At 39.9% G+C, this 16,195-nt stretch overlaps 1 long non-coding RNA gene across 1 annotated transcript; it reads right to left on the bottom strand.

Moving 5' to 3' along the window:
• Positions 1 to 5,731: 5,731 nt before the first annotated feature.
• On the bottom strand, positions 5,732 to 6,762 carry LOC140112551 (uncharacterized). The gene is made up of 3 exons (XR_011852695.1): positions 6,719 to 6,762; positions 6,597 to 6,640; positions 5,732 to 5,816 (listed from the first exon to the last, which is right to left on the bottom strand). It is a non-coding gene; the product is annotated as an uncharacterized lncRNA (long non-coding RNA).
• Positions 6,763 to 16,195: the final 9,433 nt, after the last annotated feature.

The raw sequence follows: 16,195 nt of genomic DNA, 5'->3' as shown, positions 1-16,195 counted from the left end.
TTTTACAGCTTTCACTGTGCGCCACAAATGACCTGTCTAACTTATTCTTAGGGTCGGTACGATTACGGGGATATCAAATTTGTATAGGTTTTATAATGTTTTCATACATTCATAAAAATTAAAACCTCCTGTATAAATGTTTTTTTTTAATTTTGTCATCTTCTGGCACCAATAACTTTTTCATACTGTGGTATACGGAGCTGTGTGTGGTGTCATTTTTTGCGAGTTTTGATGAACTATTCATTGCTATAATTTTTAGGACTGTATGACCTTTTCGACTTTTCCGTTACGGGGTTAAACACAGTGAAAAAACGTTATTATATTTTAAAAGATCGGGCATTTTCGGACGCGGTGAAACCTAATGTGTTTATGTTTTTTACTGTTTATTTATATTTATATCAGTTCTAGGGAAAGGGGGGTGATTTGAATTTTTAGGGTTTTTTTATAATTTATTTTTTAACTTTTTTTTATTTTTACTTTTACTATTTTTCAGACTCCCTAGGGTACTTTAACCCTAGGTTGTCTGATCGATTCTATCATATACTGCCATACTACAGTTTGGCAGTATATGGGGATATTCCTCCTCATTCATTATAATGTGCAATTAGCACATTGTAATGAATGGGTTAAAACGCCTTCATTAGACCCCAAGCAGTCATGGCAACGGATCGCCGCTCCCCGATGATGATCCGCGGCCATCTTTTTGAAGCCGCCAACAGCATTGCCGGCGGCGATCAACATGAAAACACTGATCGCGGGTGTTACCGGTAAGCCTTTGCTGCAATATGCAGCAAAGACTTACCGGCTATGGAGAGGGCTCGTTCCGCGAGCCCTCTCCATGCGCCGGGGCGCGCCGTACTAGTACAGCGCACGTCGAGAGGGGGTTAAAGGAAACCTACCATCACAGATATGCCTAATAAGGTAGATCCGATGGTAGGTTCCTGCTCTAATTCTCACCCCGATAGGCTGGCTTTCAGTAATTTCACATAAAAAGGTTATCTTTGTTATATGTAAATGAGCAGAGGCAACCGAGGCATGAAGTAGCCACGCCATAGCTCGGGCGTAAAGCTACTCCATGCCCCAGTAGCGTGAGTTAATTTGCCTACCAGCACGTCTTCAACAATCTCCCTCCTTCAGCTGTGGCCTCCTCCAAAAATCACCAATATCCGCACGTCTAGTAGAAAAGAATGAATCTGGCGCATGAACATATCGGTGGCTTCTGAATGAGGCAGTGAAACTGATAATGATGACGCACTCGCAGGCGATCAACTCAGGCTACTGGGGCATGAAGTAGCCATTACTCTCGGTCCATGGCGCGGCTACCCCATGCCCCCAGAAGCCTCTGCCCATCATTTACATAACATAGATCACATTTTTATGTGAAATTACTAAATTGAAAAACACAATTGGGGTGAGAATTAAAGCAGGAACCTACCATCATATCTACCTTAGTAGGTAGATAGGTTATGGTAGGTTTCATTTTAAGATTTTCTCTGTTATTGTTAAGGGAATCTTCAAACTACTGACATTATATTTTCAGACTATAGACCCCTGTTGATTTGAATAGGTGAGCATTAAAGGGGTTGTACACTTTAAGCAAATAATTGATGTTGTGTATGTAAGGAAAAGTTATACAATTTTCTTATACAGGCGGTCCCCTACTTAAGGACACCCGACTTACAGACAACCCATAGTTACAGACGGACCCCTCTGCCCCATGTGACCTCTGGTGAAGCTCTCTGGATGCTTTACTATAGTCCCAGGCTGCAATGATCAGGTGTAAGGTGTCTGTAATGAAGCTTTATTGATAATTCTTGGTCCAATTACACCAAAAATTTTGAAACTCCAATTGTCACTGGGGCAAAAGAAAAAAAATTGTCTAGAACTTCCATTATAAAATATACAGTTTCGACTTACATACAAATTCAACTTAAGAACAAACCTCCAGACCCTATCTTGTATGTAACCCGGGGACTGCCTGTATACTTTTTGTATCATTTCCTCATGGTTCTCTAGATCTCTGCTTGCTGTCCTTCTATAGAAAGCTTCTATGTTTACTTCCAGTGGATAGAATCTGTCCATGGTCATGTGATGCATGAACCATTGGTATCACAAGGCTCTGTTTGCTCTCTGTGATACTTATGTACAAATGGGAAAAGATGTGAGGCCGGGGGGGGGGGGCTGTAGGTTGTGATATTTTATTATTTGATATTTATTTTTGACTTTGTATTTAAAGATAAATTATATCTTACAATAGTTCATAGAAGAATATATCACAATTCTGTGAAGCACCTGTATTTGTTCTACTGCACAGTATCACAGTCACATTGTCTTATATTGTCCCCGTTATTATTTAGATATCTCTCCTTTATAGTATAATTAACAAAATCCCCTCTTTTATAGAAACCTTGCTAAGGCATTGTAGGGAGACAGACAGTCCTTACCCGTGTGAAGGAGATCAAAGTCTCCAATGTATACAGTGGCGCCGCAGCGTGTACTGCCCTCCAGGTATTATCAGATACACCGGACTGAAGCAGAGTCTCCACAGTAAGTGCCTCCTGGCTTGTACAATACAGCGGTGTGTGGCACAGTTGTTCACCCACTGTCAGCAGGGAATAATGTAAGTCGGTGCTTTCCCTCAGTATATGTGATCTAATTTGATTGACAATTTCTTAAGACAATTACTTAAATAAAATTAATAATGTGCATGTGCTAATATATAATGGAAATGACAATTTATGTATTTAATTGTGAAGAATCGCTGCATCATAATTTGTAATATCTATGACGGGCTTAGCTAAATAGCTCCATCAGGGAAATCAGTATATTCAGCTTAAAAAAAAATATCACCATTGACAAGATTGTGCTGATGATATTCAGATAGTGTAAGACAAGATCTAAATATGACTATGTTAAGATATATCATATAGAAATGTGTGCATCCAAATATGTCAATCTGTTTACACACTATGAGAAGTAGTTGTGCCATGGAATAAGCAACTGACATGACCGCATTTATATTATTTATGCTAGTTATCTTAACATAATTAGGACTTGTTTTTATAAATGAAAAGAGGGAGTTTTAGACGTAGATAAGGATAAAATATTCATCACAGAAAACATCTGAAATGGAGTTTGGTCTCAAACTCCCCACTTTATATATCCATCTGTAAAAGCTATTTTAAGGAACAATATTTTTTCTATGTATCTGATAATAAATGGCAGTACACCGCTGTATACTGTTGGAGACTTTGATCTCCACCCGTGCCACCCGTGCACTGGAACCAAGCCTGTCTCACTACAGTCTCTTAGCAAGGTTGCTATAATGAAGGATATTTGACTGATTATGCTATAAAGAGAGATATTCAAATAATAAAGGGGACCTTGCCTTTTCCAATTGGCTGATGTGACACTGTGCAGCACAACATATATAAATTATTTTAAAATAATATATATAAATTATATAAATTATTTTCCAAATATCCTCTGTGTGATATTAATGGCACATGCACCTGAATGTCCATCACATGACATGAAAATGGATTTCTATCTAGTGGAAGTAACCTTAGAAGCTTTCTATAGAAGTATAGCAAGCAGTGTTCTAGAAAATCATGAGGAATTGATACAGAAAATGGAAAATTGTATTGTAACTGTTTCTTACACAAACCATATCAATTATATTCTGAAAGTGGACAACCCCTTTAAGTACTCTTCTTTGTTTACACAGCATGCTTGGGTTAAGACTGACCCACCAGAATACCAAATGTTTCTCCAGTTGGCGTACCCATAAGTAAACCCCAGCCGTCAGGCTGAATGCTCCATATTATTTCATTTTATATTATTATCATTTATTCTGGTGGACCTAAGAAACTATAGTCTCACAGAGTGCATACTGTTCACATACTAGATACTAGGTTTGCCCAATTGTCTCTTGTTATTCTAAGATTCCTTCAAATAGTTCATGGGGGAGGGGTTACCAAGAGCTGGAATCCTCACTGATCTCACTGGTGATTTATTATAAGGATAACGTATGCCCCCAAGTTTTATTAAGAGGTCTTAGAATTTATAATCATTTTTTTTTGTACACATGTATGAATATGTAAAACAGATCACCTCAGGTAAATTGATACAAGCTCAAGATATTACCTTCCATAATATTTAATAAATTGGTAGCTTCATTACAGGTAGACGACTTTCCACAAAAAGTTTGCTAGGTGCAGTTTTGATATATGGTGATGATGCTGGATTTGAAGTACTGCTGCCAAGCTCCTTGATAACTAGAGAACCCAGGTAAGATTTTTTGGCTTTTATGTTAATCTGTATTTTTAATGGGTCCTTACAAAAAAGGAGCACTGCTGCTTTCTCCCTAATATAGCACCACCAAGATCCATGGGTTGTGTATGGTTTTGCAGTTAAACTCAATTAACTTCAATTAAGATGAGCTGCAATGCCATAAACAACGCAGGGACATTTGAGGTGTTTCTGGGAAACAGAATCAGAAAGTTAAAGTGTTAATCCCATTTTAGGCATTCACAATTCAGATGGAAATATCCCTGCCTCTGCCTCCTTCAGGGGAGCTGGACATTGTAAAAACAGTAGATAACAATAGAACTCATCCTATTGCCATAACTGGTGCCCTTGTGGTCAGGAGTAGTAGAGCTTTTTTCTGCCTTAATACCTTTTTGAGCTTTATTAAGGACCCATTGTACCTTTATAATAAATTTGATATATTAAAGAATTAATCACAGTATATTAGCTATTAGTAAACGTGCAATTAGCTACAGGTCACCATAGATCAGAAAACTTGAACACACCATCATCCAGAACAGCTTTTCAGTGACTTTTGCTATACTGTGAGTATTTATTCTAGTCTTCTTGCTCTTTTTAGAAAATCATCCTTCTTAATGCCACTATCTATGGTTAAAGAGCACCTGTCATCAGCTATTACACCACTAAACATACAGCACCCTAAGTTAGATATGAAATATCATTTTCTTTTTAAATCCAATCTTTTTTATAGAAGTTTTTTGAGTTTGTCAACACAAACATACCCATCTCCTAAGCCACTGACATATTATTTTAGGATTCCCTCTTTTATGTTTTATCTAGCCATTTAAACACTGAAAATGCATATATAAACGAGCTTAAAAGTGTCACTGTATCCTGAGATGCCTCACTTTTTGTGGCTGTAGCTCTACAGTAGCTACCAATAGTACATGGTATCATAGCACAGATGAGAACCTCATCTTTCAAATCCAATCAGGATTGTGGTTGTGAGTGCTGCAGAGCTGGAGATACAGGCAGTTTTAACACAAACGGGGAATGCTATAAACCATATTACCTTAGGCTGTTAGTTCAGTGGTATAAAAACCACTTTATGTGGTTGCCTCAAAGAAATTTATATATACTGTAAAACAAATTGTAGTATATTTTAAAAAATTGGATTTTTAACCATTAGTTTATAGGCAGACACATTTTCAATACTCACATGAAGTAAAGTCTGAAAAACAAAGTAAAAAGAAAAACTATTAATACAATATTGTACAACATGAAAATATCATAATTCCATAATATTAGTCTATAATACTCATATTTATGATGTACTAATAAGTAACCTCATTGTCAAAGTTATGATAAATATTTAAAGCTGAGACATTACACGGGAACTACTGTCAGTAATTGTTTCAGAGACAACAATAAAAAATATAGATAATCCATATGAACCACTTACTTTGTGAAAGACATGCATTGATGCAGATAGCCAGGGTAACGGCCCCCAGCAAGAAGTTAATTGCCCTCATACTGTTTGCTCACCCCTGTAAAAGAAACAGAGACATCTACATTTACGAAATTGTAATAATTGTAATATTAATATGATCAAAATATTCAGTCCATATAAAAAACTAAATCCTATATAAATTGGAAAGAGTTTATTACACGGTTAGAAAATGTCCTTGAACTGACAAGCCACCAAGGGCAGTTGATTGATTTTCTCTTCTCTGAGCTCCAATAATTTAAATGCCACAAAAATGCTTAAATAAGAAAAAAAATGAAAAACAAGTACTGCAGCGAAAAATCTTTTCATATATTTTCAGCTATCTCTATTTTTTATTTATGCATATACCTATTTTTCCATCTTCATATTAATTGATATTTCTCAGTGTCTATCTATGACGCTACCTAGATCAGATTACCTCATATAAACATATGAAAATTTTAATATAGACCATGTATGTCTAGTCACAGCCCTGACCACAGATTTCTGTTAACATCGTAGCCAAAAAAAGCACAAAAAAATAAATGAATAAATGACAGGCAGACCATGCCTCTTATCCCCCCAAAATTCTCAATTATTACATTACATATTGCTTAGTAGTTTGTGGCAAAAGACTCTGCAAAAAGAAGTCAAGTCATATTTAAAGTTGAAAATTAAGTTGAAATTTCATTTCTATTCTAAATATTTAAATCCTTACAGCAATATTATTTTTTACAAACATTTTGTTTCATAAAATTAATGTGCAGGATTAACAGAAAATGTACAAATGTTCAGCACTTTGCATGCAAAGGTAAGATAAGGCTTTGCCCACATCCCTTACCTTGTTTCAGTTGTACGTGTAACCGGTCAGTGTCACTTGTTCATCTGGAATAGGACTTAAATTCTTAGCAAGATGAAAACATTTACTTAAAACATTTCACCAATCAGTATTTGTGACCACACCTGGGATAACTGGAATAGTACAAATAGTACTAAACGCTCCCTCCACCTAAAGGCGACTTGCTAAAATGTATACTCATGTAGCATCAACCTTTTACGTTAGTATCAGTCTCAGATTTCACAAAATACCCTACAGCCAAAATATTTAAATAACTAGCCTTTAAATTATGTTACCAAAGGATCATTAAATCATGTGTTGTACAGCACAAGATCAAATAAATTGAATTGACTAGGGTGTATGACATTTGTTATTTCATCATTCAGATTCTGAGGTATGAAGAAGCAATTATACAGAGATTGTTTTTATAAAATACGGGCTATATTGAGTTTTTATTCTGATATCAGTATTTAGATTATGGCAACATTAATATAATCATTGCAAATAGAACAGATATAATGTATATATTACAGCACACTGAATTTCATGTTAACCAGATTGCCAAGGATACTCCTTCTCAAAGCAGAAAAGGTGAAACTGAAGCTGGGATGCCAAACTATGAAGACCCTATTTGCTTTTTAAGTGCAGGGTGCAGTCACTCATGCTTTATGATAACTCTCCTAGCTGGGTTTCTGTGGTCCATTCACATGCCCCTGCCCCGGACATAGAGTTGCAAGATTCCAAAATGATTAAGCTGGAGGATAAGGCTATGGATAGCTGATAAAACAGATACAACATTATAATAATGAAGCTCTGCCCCCTCTATGGCTCCTTAAGCTCTTGCTTCCCCACTTCTTGTAGCAGGAGAGTTTTTCTCTGCAGGAGATGATGATGCAATCACTTTGGCAGAAACCTGGGAAGCCACAGAGTGGCACAATGATACAGTGTTGAGGTGGTGGTAACCTGTTAAGCCACAGAGTGGCACAATGATACACTGTGAAGGTAGCATCAGCAGCAGCAGCCGCAGGAGCCCACAGAGTGGCACAATGATACAGTGTGGAGGTGGCGTCAGCAGAAGCAGGAGCCCACAGAGTGGCACAATGATACAGTGTGGAGGTGGTGGCAACCTGGTAAGCCACAGAGTGGCACAATGATACAATGTGGAGGTGGCGGCAACCTGGTAAGCCACAGAGTGGAACAATGATACAGTGTGGAGGTGGCGTCAGCAGCAGCAGCAGGAGCCCACAGAGTGGCACAATGATATAGTATGGAGGTGGCGGCAACCTGGTAAGCCACAGAGTGGCACAATGATATAGTGTGGAGGTGGTGTCAGCAGCAGCAGCCCATGGAGTGGCACAATGATACAGTGTGGAGGTGGCGACAACCTGGTGAGCGACAGAGTGGCACAATAATACAGTGTGGAGGTGGCGTCAGCAGCAGCAGGAGGAGCCCACAGAGTGGCACAATGATACAGTGTGGAGGTTGCGGCAACCTTGTAAGCCACAGAGTGGCACAATAATACAGTGTGGAGGTGGTGTCAGCAGCAGCAGGAGGAGCCCACAGAGTGGCACAATGATACAGTGTGGAGGTTGCGGCAACCTTGTAAGCCACAGAGTGGCAAAATGATATAGTGTGGAGGTGGCGTCAGCAGGAGCAGCAGGAGCCCACAGAGTGGCACAATGATACAATGTGGAGGTTGCAGCAACCTGGTAAGCCACAGAGTGGCACAATGATACCATCTGTGACTCTGAGGGGCTCCCAGCCTCCATCTCCACTGTACACTGCCATGGTGCTTCTGGGTCCTCTGCCTCATACTCTACCTCCTCCATATGTTCCTGCTCCTTCTCTCTTGTAACATGAGTGGAAAAACCATTTCACCAGACTATGCTTGTGCTCCATTGTCCTCCTCCTCCTCCTCCAGTTTCAGCCCCCACCAGTTCAGGCCATGAGATGTAGTCTCCACTTCTCCAGTGCCCTGAACAGAAAGATTTTGCAGCATCAGTTCCAGGACATGAAGCAGTGGAATGACATTATTCATCCCGCAGTCCTGGCTACTGACAAATAACGTGGCCTCTTCAAAGGGCCTGAGCAAATGGCAGTTGTCACACATGAGCTGCCAGTGGATGACATCAAAGTTACACAGGGAAGTACTCCAGTCCGCTTGCCTCATCAAAAAATCAATAATGGTTTTTCTCTGTTCATACAGGCAGTCTAACATATGGAGGCTGTAATTCCAACGGGTGGAAACATTGCATATCAGACTATGTTGAGGCGGGCCATTCTGACACTGCAACTCGAGGAAGGTGTGCTTGGCTTTGTAAGAATGGCTGAAGTGCGTGCACAGTTTCTTGGCCATTGTTAGAATGTCTTGCAGATGGGTGGAAGACTTGAGGAACCTGTTGACAACCAAATTGAACATGTGCGCCATTCAGGGGGCATGGGGCATCCCTCCTCGGTGCAGTGCGGACACCATGTTCCTCCCATTGTCTGTCACCATGGTTACGATTTTCAGTTGTCGGGGAGAAAGTCACAGATTCATTTCTTGTTGCATGACGCGGAGCATTTCCTCCCCTATGTGACTTTGTTCGCCCAGGCAAACCAGGTGTATAACTGCGTGACACCCCTGTGCCATGCACTGGCGCAGGAGCAGTAGTTTAACAACGTGGAGGAGAAAGTGGCGTCTCTTGTTCAAGTTGGTGTGGCACATTCACCCAGTGGGCCGTAAAGGAAATGTACTGGCCCTTACCGTAGTTACAGCTCCACACGATAAGCTCAAGGACTGGCCCACCTTCTGTTTTACATATTTGTGAAGGGCTGGCACTGCCTTTTTGGAAATAAAATTGCGGCTTGGAACTCTCCACCTCAGTTTGGCACAAGCCATAAGTTATCTGAAGGGTGCAGAGTCCACGACTTGGAGAGGGAGAGACTGCAGTACCAACAACTTAGACAAGAGCACGGTCAGCTGCTGCAGAATGGCTGGACTCATACAGTTGTCTCCTTTTAATCGCCTCGCTCAATGACTGCTGCCGCCATGCATAGCGAGGAGCAGGAGCATCTGGACCGGGAGATGATGTCAAAGACAAACAGCTCACTTCGGCAGAGGTGGAGTCTCTGACTGGCTGAAATGGCATGTGTGCTACTAGATGCTGCTGCTGTTGCTGCAACGGCAGGATGGACCACCACATCTGTTCCACGTTTCTCCCAGACCAATAGATGGTGACGCTGCATGTGTTGAAGCAGGGCCGTGGTGCCAGCGGTAGCTCCCTGGCCACGCTTCACTTTCTGCCTGCAGATTCTACATATACAAATGCTCGGCAGTGATTTTCGGCGGTGTGGCAGCTTTTTGTTAAGACACCAGAGTCTTAACAAAAAGCTGCCACACCGCCGAAAATCACTGTATAAACTTTGTGGATTTGACACATATTTCTTGCTCTCAACTTTAGCAACAGAAAAGTATGGGAATTTGAGTTATCCAGATACCCCACAACAGACACCCTGTAATTGGAGCGAAAATCACTGTATAAACTTTGTGGATTTGACACGTATTTCTTGCTCTCAACTTTAGCAACACAAAAGTATGGGAATTTGCTTTATCCAGATACCCCACAACAGACACCTTGGGAGAGGAGCATAAATCACTACAGCAGCTGTGTGGATATTAAACAGATTTCTTCCTAGTGGCTTCAGTAACAAAAAAGAACTGCTATTTGATGTATACAGAACCCCCTAAACGCACACCCTGGGATTGGAGCAGAAATCGCTACAGCACAGTACAGTAGAAGCAGCTCGACGCTACAGACAGCACATGCAGTGTGAAATGGCGAGATTGCAAATAGCTGACAGTTTTTATAGGGCTGTGTGACATCACATAAGCCTGCCATTCACTGATTGGCTTACAGGTCTGCAGATGTCATTGAGGGTGTTCCTTTCTCCTTCCCAGAGTTCTCTTCCCCATGTAACACGTTGTGCTTGCAGCCATTTAGCTAAAGAAACTTTGTTTCCACAAATCAGCGTAAACTTCGGATTTGTGACAAATCGAATTTTCCATTAATTTTGGACCGAATTCCACTTCGTTCGAATCAATTAAGAATGATGCCTTATCAGCAGTGATAGTGTGTGTGTTACTGTGCAGATTTACATCCAGTTTATAGTATTTAGGATGGCGGTCAATTACACAGGGTATGAGCTGCTCACCTGTAAACCCTTAAGTTCACTACAGAATGATGAATAACAAGCTGTGTTGATTTTACATAACCATCATTGTAACTATATTCTGCATTCCTAAAAATGAATGATTATTATAGAATTTGTATTAAAACAACTTTTGACTTGACAGTGTACCATTTTGGTAAATATAGTAGGCAGACAAGATGCCTCTCTCCCACAAACAATATAAATTCCTAAAGGGTTAAAGAAAACTTGATGGTGTTTTTACCACAAGCAGAACGCAATACAGGTTCTTCATAAAAACTATGTACTTGCTGTGTTTTCCAAAAAACATACATTTGCAGCAGTGCAAGTGGAAAGAGGTTACTAGGTTTCATAATCAAGGCAAAATCCTTCTATCGTGCACAACACTTGTGGTCTTTAAAAGAAATGGGTTAATGCCCACCTCTGCAGTTTCCAGTGCTGTCTATATCCCCCACAGTTTCACAAGCAGCTAGCAGGCCTACACTTCTATGTTTCTCTCCATGCTTCTCCAGCCAGCATCTGCAAGTCCCCCTTTATCATTCCTGGTCACCAGCCCCCTCTTTCTCAAACCTGCACCAAAAGGTGCCTCTTTTCTTCCATCCTGCATAATCAAGCCCCCTTCTTTTTCTGTCCCAAAGCTCCATGTCCCCCACTTTTAACATGTCCTCTCCTTGCCAACCTGCGCTCCAATGTACCCATTTTTTACTAGCCATCACCCCATAACTTATTACTGGCAGCCTGACAATAAGTGGGCCACAAGTGATGTGGTCTCCTTATATTCAGGCATACCACATAACATCGCACTAGAATATGTACGCTTTCACTTGATAAAATATATGTTTATTATAATAACAAAAAAGAATTCCTTCTCTTGGCAATAGATTATTTGTTAAAGCACAATTACTTTTTGTTCAATGATGAATATTTCTTAAAAATTGAAGGCGCCCCTATGGGGTCGAAGTTCTCCCCCTCTATGGCAAACCTTGTGAGGTTATGGTGGGAGAAGAATTTCATATACACCTCTACTACTCCTTTTTTTTATTACATTGTCCATTATAGTAGACTCAAAGACGATGTGTTATTAGTGTGGAGAGGAGATGCTTCTACTTTTGAAATTTTTTTGAAATACATCAATCAGAACCACTACAATTTGTGGTTTACATGAGAGGTGTTTTTTTTTGATAAAGTACATTTTTTGGATATAACACTATATGTGAACAAAGATATTGACAAAGTAGAGACATCTACCTATACAAAACCCATAGCAGGTAATATTTGGATGCCAGCAGTTGCCACCCATCAAATACAATAAAGCCATACCCATAGGAGAGTACATAAGAGCTAGGAGAAATTGTACAAGTAATGATGTCTTCCAGAAATAATGTGAAAAATAGATGAAAACCTAAAAAAGAGAGGCTATAAAGTTGGATGTTGAAATGGGCAAAATCTTGTACAAAAGATAAAACACAAAAACATTTTTTAAGAAAACAAAAGAAAATTAAGGATCATTCTGTTAATTTGGTTTTCTCTACACAATTATATTCCCATGTTAAACAAAGATAATATTCTCAGAGACAATCTTAGTTAAGGCTTCCAATGTGTGGCTGGGAGAGGTAATTCTTTGGGATCCATCCTGTCTCCTAGCTATTATAGTGACAGCAATTATTTGGGAATGAACACTTGGTTGTCCACAAAGGGTTTTCATGCATGTGGAGGTAGTAGGTGTAACATATGCCAGTATACATTAAAGAAAAAAACTTTTGATAATAAAGAAAAAATATTTAATATCAAGTCGTTTATCAATTGTGATACCTGCTATATTGGTTATGTTATAGAGTGCACATGCTGCGATAAAAAATATGTCATGTCAGCAGCACCATTCGTAAAATGAAAACAAGAATAGCAGAGCACATATCCGATATTGAGAAAAAAAGTACTGGCATATCAGGAGCTGCTAGACATTTTGTTGAAGTTCACAACAGACAAATCAATTCCTTTACTTGTTACGGCATTGGATTTTGGATTTTTGAGTTAAAAACATGATTTCCTATGGGTCTGAACAAAAAAGATGATTTATTCTATATATATTAGAGAAATATCATTTGTAACATTATATTATTGCAACTAGTGGATGTGTTTTTTCTTCCTATTGTGACATACACAGCTTCCCACTGGTTTCGGTTTATTTTAAATGTGAAACAATTTGTAGTATACGATAGCCATGATGAAGAGTCTATGGATACCACTGTATGCTGTAAAAAATTTTTATGATGATTGAATAAAAAGAAGAAACATTTTTAATTCAAGTGCTGGATCAATCAGCTGTAATGATTTCCCTTTAAAGTTTGCCACATGGATTATACCCCATAATTTATGCTTTCTTTGGCCTGTAAACCCATGAGCTCCTTTTTATCCATGCAGCACTGCATGACCTTCTCTTACTTGATCCTACAATCCATGGCCTATAGCATACAAACTTCAGGTCTTGCAGATTCTTTTACATGTATATGGGTGACATATGGGTGATAGTTTGCTAACGGGGCCAGATTTACACTGTTCATCACCAACAATCCCCACTGTGGGGATTGTTGGTGACGAACAGTGTAAATCTGGCCCCGTTAACAAACTATCACCCATATACATGTAAAAGCATCTACAAGAAAGTGACAAAGTGAAAGTGACAAGTGACTGTGTAAAAAAAATCAGATATTCACCTTTGTCTAATGCCCCACAGCAGTCTTCTTCTCAGTTTTATTCTCGGCCACAAAATGATTAACAGCCAAAGAAGAGAACTGAGAAGAGAACATTCGCAGTCCAGGGTTGGGTGTTCTACAGCCCAGTCTTGTAATACGGCCTGGTGATTGAGGATCACTGATTTGTTGCAATAAGTTCTGAAACTGTCCTACAAATTCTGAACAGGGCTTGCCGGAATATATGGGCTTTATATCAAAACAACCCAATTTCAACTAATGGAAGTCATATGTTACACATACAATTGTAATTTTACGACAGAAGCATATCAATAATAACTTAACATTCTACATTTCTAAAATTTCTATACATTTCTAAAATACATCAAAGAAGATAATGTTTCAGCTATATTTATAACATTCTACATATATATTTCAGAAGAAAAAAGTGTTTGTTCTTTCATCTACCTCACCCACATCATCAGATACATATTTTTGACTCTAACCTATTTTTGTCTTCCCTACTTTTAAAACAATTATTTAAATGTCATTGACCCCATTAAATAAGTGTACCTTTGTATTACACAAGGATTATATGACAAATTCTACTTTGATGTTTTATTTTTTTTCTTCACCCACTTCTCATTACATTTGTAATGGATGTGGTCAGCATTCAATTTCCAAAAATACATGAAACACATTCCCTCCACCCATTGTGTCGGGGATAGGCTCCCTTACAGAGTTTTAATAGACTTGCTGAGTAAAATTGTCATTGTTCATGCTATATAACTAATACTGCATTATTTCTTCCTTTCCTGTCAGGTTTCATGTTGCTATAACTATATAGTGGTGGTTTAGCACTGATGGAGGTTTCCTCTTCATAATATGCCTTATTGTCGGAGGGGGGGGGGCAGATGGTTACCTCTGATCTTGTCGGCTAATGGTATACTCCTCATCCTTAGGGGAACTGGGTCAGTGTAGTTTTTTTCTTTATGGGACACTGTTAGTACGTTATAGGACGATTGGCCCCTGGAAAGATTCCCCAAGACTGGGAGCCTATGGCTCTGTGGGGCTTATTTACTAAGGGTCCGCAGATCGCATTTCCGTCGGAGAGTTCATGGCATTCGGGATTTGCGCAGTTGGGACAGGTATTTAGAAGGGGATTGTGTTGCACGCGATTGGATTTTCGCGCCATGACACCAGCTTTCATGCAACAGAAATGAGTCGGACTGACCCCCAAATTCAAGATTAAAATTGTGTTGCAAGCAATGCACTTACATACACCAGGAAGAAGATCGTGAACTCCTGCGGACCTGAGCGTGGAAGTGACACATACAGGATATCGGGCACACAATCTTAGTGAATCACGGCACAGTGCATTGTCGTTGAACAATGCATTTTCGGAAACTCCTCCGGACGGGTAAGTAAATGTGCCCCTGTATGTTTGTCTGTGTCAATATTTTGTCTTTGTCTTCCCTAACCTTATGCTCTCCCCTTCTTCTCGGAGCTGTGAATGTGGAAGATTGCCTCCGGCAAGTAACGGTTGGTGCTGTTTTCAAATTCATACTGTGGTGGGTAAGCATGACCTAAGCATTCTCATCAATACATATCCTGTGATAGTCTCTATCCCGCACTTGGACCCACAGGGGAGTTATATCATTTTAGAAGGGACACTGAGAGGAAACCTGATTATACTATGTAATATCTATGCACCTAATACGGCCCAAATCCCCTTCCTGCGAAGGGTTTTACGCAAGTTGCAGACACTCCCTCCAGCAGCCTTGTTGATAGGTGGAGATTTTAATATGATCTTCTTGACAACAATGGATCACCTATCTATGCGACACAAGAGCGAGTAGCTAGGGAATTTCGTAAGCTTATTAGGTTACACTCCCTATACGATCTTTGGAGAATCGATCACCCAGGCGAATGTTCTTTCTAATTTTTTTCACATTCCCACAGTTGTCACACCCGCATTGATTACTTTTTTGGTAATATTATAGCCTTGGTTCAGCAGACATTGCACTCATGGTCGGACCATGCTCCGGACTCTGTAGCCCTCACACGCTCATTGCTGCTCACTAAAATTTGTAGATGGCAGTTAAATGTATCACTGATCAAGGATCCTACATTTTGGGAGCAGATTAGGGCCGCCATCCACGCTTTCAATGAGAGAGAAGGGCACTCTCCCCTCTCGGAGGCGCTATGGGAAGCACACAAGGAATTAGTATATATGGCTGTGTCCGCTAGGATGAAAAAAAACGGCTTCAGAATATTACCAGAAAATCTTAACTCGTTTCGGATCTGCACCCACGTCAGCGCGTGCAGGTCCGGAGTCTGCAGCAACGTCTTTAGACGTCACTGCAGTTTTCTGCTGCTCCCATGCTAATCGCAGGAGCAAGACTCAGTTCATTACCGCTTCTCCGCTCCTCTGTGCATCGTGCTGAATGAGCGCGATGCAAAGGAGCTGAGCCGGCGCCGCCGCTGGTCCAATAGACTGAGCGGTCACTAAATAGACCCAGTACAGCTCTGATCAGAGTCCCCAGTGACAGGTGGGCATTTCCCCTGTAACTGAGGCTCTTATAGATGCCTTAGTTACAGGGGAAAAACTTGTGAAAGAAAAAAAACAAAGTGAAAATGTCTCCGAGGGGTCTATTATGACCTCATAGGGGACATATAAAGTAAAAACACACACACAAATTATTAACCTGTTCATGCTCC

The sequence above is a fragment of the Engystomops pustulosus genome, unplaced genomic scaffold (assembly GCF_040894005.1).
Source record: "Engystomops pustulosus unplaced genomic scaffold, aEngPut4.maternal MAT_SCAFFOLD_852, whole genome shotgun sequence".
NCBI lineage: Eukaryota > Metazoa > Chordata > Amphibia > Anura > Leptodactylidae > Engystomops > Engystomops pustulosus.
This window is presented reverse-complemented; position numbering and strand designations above follow the sequence as displayed.